At 44.6% G+C, this 8190-nt stretch overlaps 1 protein-coding gene across 1 annotated transcript in view; it reads left to right on the top strand.

Annotated features, from left to right (window-relative positions):
- Positions 1-220: 220 nt before the first annotated feature.
- The window catches only part of SLC8A2 (solute carrier family 8 member A2), a 172429-nt gene continuing 164459 nt past the window's right edge, over positions 221-8190 (top strand). Inside the window, exon 1 of the mRNA XM_073549114.1 lies at positions 221-454. The gene's annotated coding sequence lies outside the window, so the exon portion shown is untranslated. The remainder of the gene's footprint in view (positions 455-8190) is intronic.

The following is an 8190-nucleotide window of genomic DNA, read 5'->3' as shown; positions in this document are numbered from 1 at the left end:
ATCTACTTTCCGCAGAGTTAATATCTGCCAGCAGATTTTTCTGTGGATTTTACAGTCCCATGTGAAAGCGCCATTATTTCACATCACCCAAATTGAGGCTGTAGTTATCTATGGTGCTGTCCAGGTGCTGAAATAAGTGGAGAACAGCAAAGACCAAGGCGAGAGAGAAGAAAGGAGGTGGGTGAAGCTGGAGGGGAGGAGAGGGTGGGGAAACAGGGAGGGGGAAGCAATCTGCGGATCCAGACAGACAAGGGAGAGGGAGTGGAGGTGGAGAGAAGCTGGAGGCGCAACAGCTGTGGAGGAGAGGAGAGAGCAGGGGGTGGGCGCTGAGGCTTTTCCGCAGACACTGATACTCCTGCAGCCCCCCTTCTGCAAGCAGCAAGGGACCCCCTGAGCTCAGGAAGGACAGACATGTATCTGAGTCTGTGAGGAGGAAAGAGAGACCAAGGACCAGGTGAGGAGGGCGCATATCTATCCATCCATCAATCTGTCTGGGGGGCTTTGTGGTGCCTGTCCCCTCTGCCCACATACCCGTCCCTGTGCGTGGCTGTGCCTGGTATCCCTGCCATCACAATAGCCGCTGTCTCTCTGCTTCCCTGCCGCTCTCCCTACATCTGTCCCTCTAGTCACTTTGTGTTTTCCGTTATCCTCCTCCCTAATCTTAATGTGTGTAATTGTACCCCTCCAAATCCATCTCCGTCTCACATAAACAGCCCATTATCTCGTCAAGTCCCCCACTCCGCTCCCTGCTGGCTCCCTTCCCTGCCCTGGGTGCTTCCCATGTGAATCCCCCCGCCACCCCATCACTATCTCCGCCGTCTTCCTATTATCTTCCCATGTAAATTTTCTCCTTTCGCCGTCTACTTCCATCCATGATGTCCCATCAGGCAGATGGCCACTGCCCAGTGTTAAATTTCCAGCGACGAGGTGGAATTACAACCTCCATTAACTGGGATCCCGGGCTCCTTTAATTGGTTTCCAGTAGCCGGTCCACAAGTGGCATCTCCAGAACATGGAGCACGTGGGGATGAATTGTGGTTTTCATTGAAGCAGTTAATTAATGGCTTTGTACGTCCCCCCCCCCCTTGTCTATGAACCATCATACCCCAAAATGGGGAAAAATAATCAAGACGGGGGGTCTTGATGCCTAAATGAAAACCCCTTAGTGTTGGGAATGGTTGGAATTAGAGCCCCTCCATCTATAAAAAAAAAAAAAGGTTAGTAGTCCCCGAGCAAAACCCACCCAGTATAGAACTGGCCAATGAAAATGTGTTTCCTAGTGGTCCGAACCTTATATTATAAGATGTCCCATAGTGGAGGTATGTAATTATGCAGGCTGCATGGTGTAGTATTGTACTGTCAGCAACCACAGAGGAGGGGAATCTTCAGGTTTAATAATATGCTGTCAAGGCGGCGGCGTAGCGCAGATGGACGGGACTTGACGGTGTAAAAGCAGGAAGAGGTACCACATTATGGGTCATTATCAGGGCTATGTATGCAACGGCCGTTACACATCGTAATACAAAAGACTGATGTAAACCTTAGCTTTAGTCTAAAAGCACCGCCATATAGTGCATAACATTGTCTTGTCTTTTTTCTCAAACATTTTCCAAAATTGGAGAACTGTGAACAATCCCCTTTTCCCTGGTTCCTTGCAGTGTCTCGCCGCTTGTTGAGAGACCTATCTGACATGAGTCTTAAGATGCTGATGGTGGCTCTTATTACATGTCACTTACGATACTCGGATGGGTATAAATATAACTGTGTGACTATTGCTGCTAAGGAAAATGACAATAGAGCGTTTATTGGGGTCAAGTGTCCCTTCCCATTCATCCATGTGTGTGTGACTGTCTGTATAATTCCTAGCATGTATGGCTCACCATATGTGGGAATTCATGCATGCTTGTCTAATCGGCTGTCTAATTTCTTGCACACTTGCCTGGTTTGGTGTGAGCCCAATCATCTGATTACTTCTTTATATGTGGCCCCAAACGGGCGGACATACCATTGGTGCGACCTGTGCCCAGGGGCCCGACCGGTAAGGGGGCCACTTCTAAACCCAAAGCAGGTGACATTGTGCATTATGATGAGTTATTGGACTGCAAAAGGGTCCATATATTCTTCTTGCATAAGGGGCCATCTTCTGCCTGTGTCCACTCCGGGACCTACATGCGAATCAGTTACAGTCTGACCAATAAAGGACCATCTATGTAGGCTTGTGCCTGTAGACATGTATGTACAGAGATTCATGTGGATCGTGGTTTCTTCCATTTATTTCACATATAGTAGATCAAAGTACTGTAATATCTGCTGACAAATCAACCTAAATCTGCATGGTTGATCACTTCGTGAAATTTGTGCTTCAGGGCTGTTTTTCTACTGTGAATAGTGAAAAGAGGTTGTAGTCGTAGTCAACAATTATGGAGGCTTTGGAGATTTAGTGATGGACAATCTGTGTATTTTTGGTCAGCTGGATTGACTGGCTCTGATCACCCAAAAGAGCTCATCTTTTGGATCCATATGATATATATATGTTCGATGGCAGGTTAGCCATCACGACTCTGTTGTCGGGTGTCCTGGGAGCAGAGCCTCCTTCCCTGTCCCTAACGCTAGGGGCACCCTAGATCGCCCTGTGCCACAGATTACTTCTGATGTTAAAGATGTCAGGGCCAAGTACTTTGCCTTAGCTCCTGAATCCGACCTCAGATGGTACCCTTCCACCACCCAGGGAAGAAGGGAGTAGTAGTGTACTGTAATACACCGACCAGACTAACAAGGTAATACGCATAGGGATAAAGGAAAATACCAGTCATACAAATATACTCACACAAACAACAGAGGTAAACACCGAGGAGTGCAAGATGGGGTAAAATCAAAGTAGGAGAAGAAGGGTAATTATCACACACCCAAAACCTAGCAACAGGCTCAGATAAATCCACCAAACGCCTTCTCAAACAACAACCACAAACCACCATCTCCTAACCAAGCAGCATGAAGCTAGCTCTGGCAATAAGTGCTAGCCAGGACCCAGTTCATATAGGAGATGGGAGTGGCTAACAGTGCATAGCTGAGAGCCTTAATGCAGGAAAGCTTCCAGGAGCTCTCAACTGAGCAGATTAACCTCTGCACTATTAAAAGAAGCCTGCACCGTTTAATATGAAGGTGAAATGCTTCTTCTAATCAGTGCAGGAGTAGGAGAAACCAGACGCTACATTCTTCTGGCTCCTCTCTGTCGCATATATTAGGTAAAATCACCCCCATGTTGATATGGCCAAAATGGTCACATCGTCAGCTGGATTTTTATTCTTACCCCTAGGGATCCCCATTTGGAAACTGCAAACGGCTTTCACTCAGGTGCCTGGTCCCATCATTCGTAAAAAGGAGCCAGCTCTTGCGCTGGATCATTTGTGAACAACTCATCACTAATGGAGAAGCATCTTTTTGTCATCCGGTCACCCACTTCTCCTCCAGCTAGAGAGGTACAGGTTGCAGACTATTATATGAAATAAGTAATGCTAAAATCCTGGACAGCTCCTCCTCAATTGTGCAAATAGCATCTGCCACTCAAACCTTGCCTCCGTCTCTCTTGGAACTACTTTCCTGTAATTTGCACACAGGACCAGACTGATTGTTTCAGCATTAGAGAAATGGCTAGAGGTGGCCCATGTTTTTTTGAGGCATGCGTGAAAAGTCCGAAACTCCGATTTTTGTGGGACTGGAATGACTATTTTCTGTTTACGGGACTGAGATGTTTTATGTCAGAGAACAATTGAATTTTAAAGCCCATCCTTTTTTTTTTCTCCTGGGAGATAAGCAGCCATCTGCGGTTTATGGAAGCTGCTTAATCCTCATTTGCTATTGAAAAGACATGCATACTCAGTCCAACAGAGCGTGCATCTGTATGGGAGGGTGAAGAAGTGTAGCAGTTGGCCATATGAGCGTAACTTAGGTTTAATATGGCGCTAAGTCAAATGCAGCCTTCAGACCCCCTCCAGATACTGATGATGTATCACGCAATATGACATTGTAACATGAGCGACAGCGTAGTAACCTTCATTGGATGATGAGCATGGAGATGACTTGTAGGAGAAGCTCATCATTTATGGTGGTGGGAGCGACCGGGCACTGTGCGTTGTACGGTTCACAAGTCTCCTTCTCAGCTGTAACACAAATGTTCCATTTATTAATCTTATTAGACTAAAATAGAAAAAAACGCAGACGGGTTCACTTACTATTCTGGCAAAATAGTGCACAATTAACCCTTGATTTCAATATTCTCACCTTGAGTTGCAAAAATAAAAGATGGCTGAGGATGACGGTTGCCCACTTAGGACAATCTCTTCAATGGGTCTGTCAGTGATATACTAAACACAGGGATTATAGGGACCCGTGATACTAAGTGAATGATATACTAAATCCAGGGATTATAGGTGCTGGGACTACTGGTGATCAGAAAGTGTTCAATCTCCCTACATCGCCTCTATAGGAGAAATGAAGAATTACACATTGAGAAGTCTGTGTAATGTATGTTCCTGCATAACAGAATGAATAGAGAAGAGGGTACAACCACCCATGCGCTTATTAAATATGGGTCCTCTAAGCCAGACAGCCCCTGTAATCCAACACGAGCCTGTCCTGGTGATAGATCCCCGATGGAATTACTGCTATGTTTTAGCTTTTTTTGTGTTACATCCTGTGTGCTATAGTTTTTTCTGCCTCCAGGCAGTAACTTTTCTCCACGCAGCATAAATGTCACAGCTATTTTCTTGTGCTTATTCCAGGTGCAGAGGAGCACTGGTGTTTGGATGAGAGACATTATCTTGGGTGTTCCTTAGCGGAGCTACCCAAATAACATGTCAATCAGTGAGATCAGGTCCTAGGCCAGTTACTCATTCTGAAGCTGGCCATACACCTTGGATAACTGTCGGCTGATGGGTATTTCTCCCAACTCCTCCATACACAGTTAAACAGAGGCCTCAAAGGCAAAGCACACATGAAAAAATTGGCCGTACGTAATGTCATTCACAAGGATAATACATCGTCACCGCCACATGTGCTACCAATGGACGAAATATAGGACACATCGGAAAAATTGAACAGAAAAACAGAGGAAACCACCGAATGTAAGAGTCCAAAAATGGTATAAAAGTATTTTCTTTTATTATATCAAGTACATGAAAAAATAAGGTAGGGCTGGGGGGTGAAACCAGGAAGAAAACGGACACACCACATGGGACAAAAGTAAGGCAGACGCCGAAACGCGCGTCGGGGAAGGGCGCATCCAAGGGCCCCACTTCTTGTTATCAGGTACTTATGAGAGTATCCATTTAATATTTGTATATCACCTATACAGGCCGGAGCTCAGACGCCGGCTTAGTGGGTCATGTCGACCATGAAAATTTTCTTTTGAAAAATAAAAAAAGAAAAGAAAAACCCAGTCCTGTTGAGCTGGACTCCAATATCACCCATACACTATACCTTGAACTCGGTTTTCCTATGGATAGTTTAAACTACTATCTGCATTGGTACTTATCTTTCTACCCCTGTCCTCTTCCATATACCTGCACACATATAACATCTGTATGATCTACCTACACAGCATCAAGACATTAAGTATATAGTATATATATAAACTGATATTATCAGGCTGCATGTTTGCAACTTTGCACATAGGCATTTTAATTTCATTGATACATTAAATCTTGATGCTGCTAATTACATCTTGTATATTCTTTTGTCCCTTGTGATGTGTCCGTTTTCTTCCTGGTTTCCCCCACTCCTACCTCACTTGCTCATGTACTTGATATAATAAAAAAAATACTTTTATATCATTTATGAACTCTTCATTTTTGAATCATCAAGCCGTGGTTTATCTCTCCACCAAACAAAAAGATCGGGTGTTGAAATTCCCACTGCCTGTTCCTCCCTCCCTACAAAAAAAATCATCTATTGAGAGTTGGCAGGCCCCTAAAAACATGAAATAATCATCCAGTCCTGCAAAAATCCAGGGGTATATTATGGGGGCCTCAAGAGGGGGTCCTTAATAGGGTCCTGTTCTTATAGTCACTGATGTGATAGTAGTATATGAAAACCCCTTTATTGAAGATGGACTATAATAACTAGAACCAACATAAAATAGGTACAGTGGCACTTTTTTTTAGTCTTCTTTAGGGTCCCTTAAAATGCGGTTGTGACTATTTTGGATTTGGTTATCACCCCCTCTATTGAATTTTTTTTTTGTGCATCATTTTATTCTCTTGTCTTTGATCATTTCTTTTTAAATCGTTTCTCTCTATTGAAACTACTTTCTCCAATAGATGTTTTGCCATCCTGCCTCCATCAGGGGAGACTCTTTTTTTGGGTGCCAGTTGCCAAACTATATCCCGTCCAGATGAAACTAACCATGTTCAGGATAGTACAGATGTTAGAGGATAGTACAGATGTTAGAGGATGTCTGGTATCTTTTTCACCCCTTAAGGCCGGGATCACACATGCAAGAAACACGGCTGAGTCTCGCATGTTAATACCCAGCACTACCACCGGCACTCGGGAGCGGAGCGTGCGGCGCCTTGTATTGCTGTGCGGCCACACGCTCCGCCCGAGTGCTGGCGGCAGTGCCGGGTATTAACATGCGAGACTCGGCCGTGTTTCTCGCACGTGTGATCCTGGCCTAAAGGTGGCAGTCAGCCCTCATGATAGGTATGAACCCTCTATAAATCTTATCCTGGAGAAAAATCTTCATCCTTAAAGGGCAATCCCAGTCTCAGTCGGACTGAGAGTAGACTAAATGTTGAGGAATTATTTGCATGGGGTTCCTTACCACCCAGCATAGTAATGACACACTTATGTTGGATGCCTCAGTATCTCACCCCCGACCCTGTAAAATGGTTCCTACATTTATTAAAGGACTTCAGGATCCGACTACCAGTTTGTAGTCTGTTTCCAGCGTGAGACAATTTACGGCTATACTGCCCCCTATAGGGAATAGTGTAATTTTCCTATCTTCATTGTTTTTTTCTTTCCCACAAAAGACAAAATGCAGATATTCTGATTTCCTACACTCATCTCAGCCCTCGGAAGAACGTGATGATAATTCGTAGCAAATATCACAACAAGTCTGCTCTGTGATTCTGCATGCCCAAGAGCCGTACATAACTTTGTGAGAGAATATGTTTTCCATAACTTATATTCAAGGAAAAGTGAGATTTTATTACCATAACTTATGGCCATAACTTATTAATATAAGAACTGGAGGAACTGGTGGATATGAAAAATGACTGCATAGGGTAATGGATGCGGATAGAAATGGGTAATGGCAAAATATCTTTATGCAGAATATTCTATAAGGGAACAAATCTAACATTCAGCAGATCTGGAACCTGATTGTGAGGTGTCATAGTGCTGGGAGTCCTCTTGGTGCAAGGATTATGTTTTAATGACCTGCACCTACTTAAAGCTGTGCAAGATACCGTGGGGTCAAATAAGGGGGGCACTAACTTCCATTATTTAACGAGGACTCGTCACCTCCTGTGACATCATGGTTGCGGTGTGACATACACATGATGTTGCTCCAGGTCAGCTATGCAGAAGAAGAGCTGGGGATATGGGCTGGTAGGAAAAGATGCGTAGTGCACCTATCCAGCAACTACGGAATACTGACCAGGGGTCTGCAAATATATTATTATTCAATGTCCTTCGGCTCCTCCGATGCTGCAGAGACAATGCTGCCTCTGCTTGGAGAGCACACAGTTCGGGACAGAAGCATGACCATTACACAGTCCGAACTGTCAATCATCAGGAGCACTCTGCACCCCGGCAAGCAGGAAGCCAGGAGGCGCTGCTGAAGATGGGAGATGATATGGGGAGTGAAAAGAACCTCAGCGAGATATTTCAATCCAAGAAAATAAGAGCATAATCTAGTCGGTTAGGGTTGGGACAAGCTTGCTATGGGTCCAAGACAGTTGTTTCCACCTCCCCAAACCCTCTTAATATTATTTATGATGTACTTCCGCCTCCGTTTCCACCATATTTGGGCAGATGCCAACAGGGCCAGCTAGACATCCTGCTAGCTTATTTTCCAGCTATGACTCCCACATCCTTTCATTGCTGCCACCCACACAGTACCTGCTCTTTTTAATCAGGCGTTCCCTGTATAGGTTAACAAATCTGTGTGGTCCTGATGATACCTGA

The sequence above is a fragment of the Dendrobates tinctorius genome, unplaced genomic scaffold, assembly GCF_039654945.1.
Source record: "Dendrobates tinctorius isolate UK_male_01 unplaced genomic scaffold, ASM3965494v1 ptg000158l, whole genome shotgun sequence".
Classification (NCBI taxonomy): domain Eukaryota; kingdom Metazoa; phylum Chordata; class Amphibia; order Anura; family Dendrobatidae; genus Dendrobates; species Dendrobates tinctorius.
The sequence above is the reverse complement of the archived record's forward strand: the minus strand, read 5'-3'. Positions and strand labels throughout refer to the sequence as shown.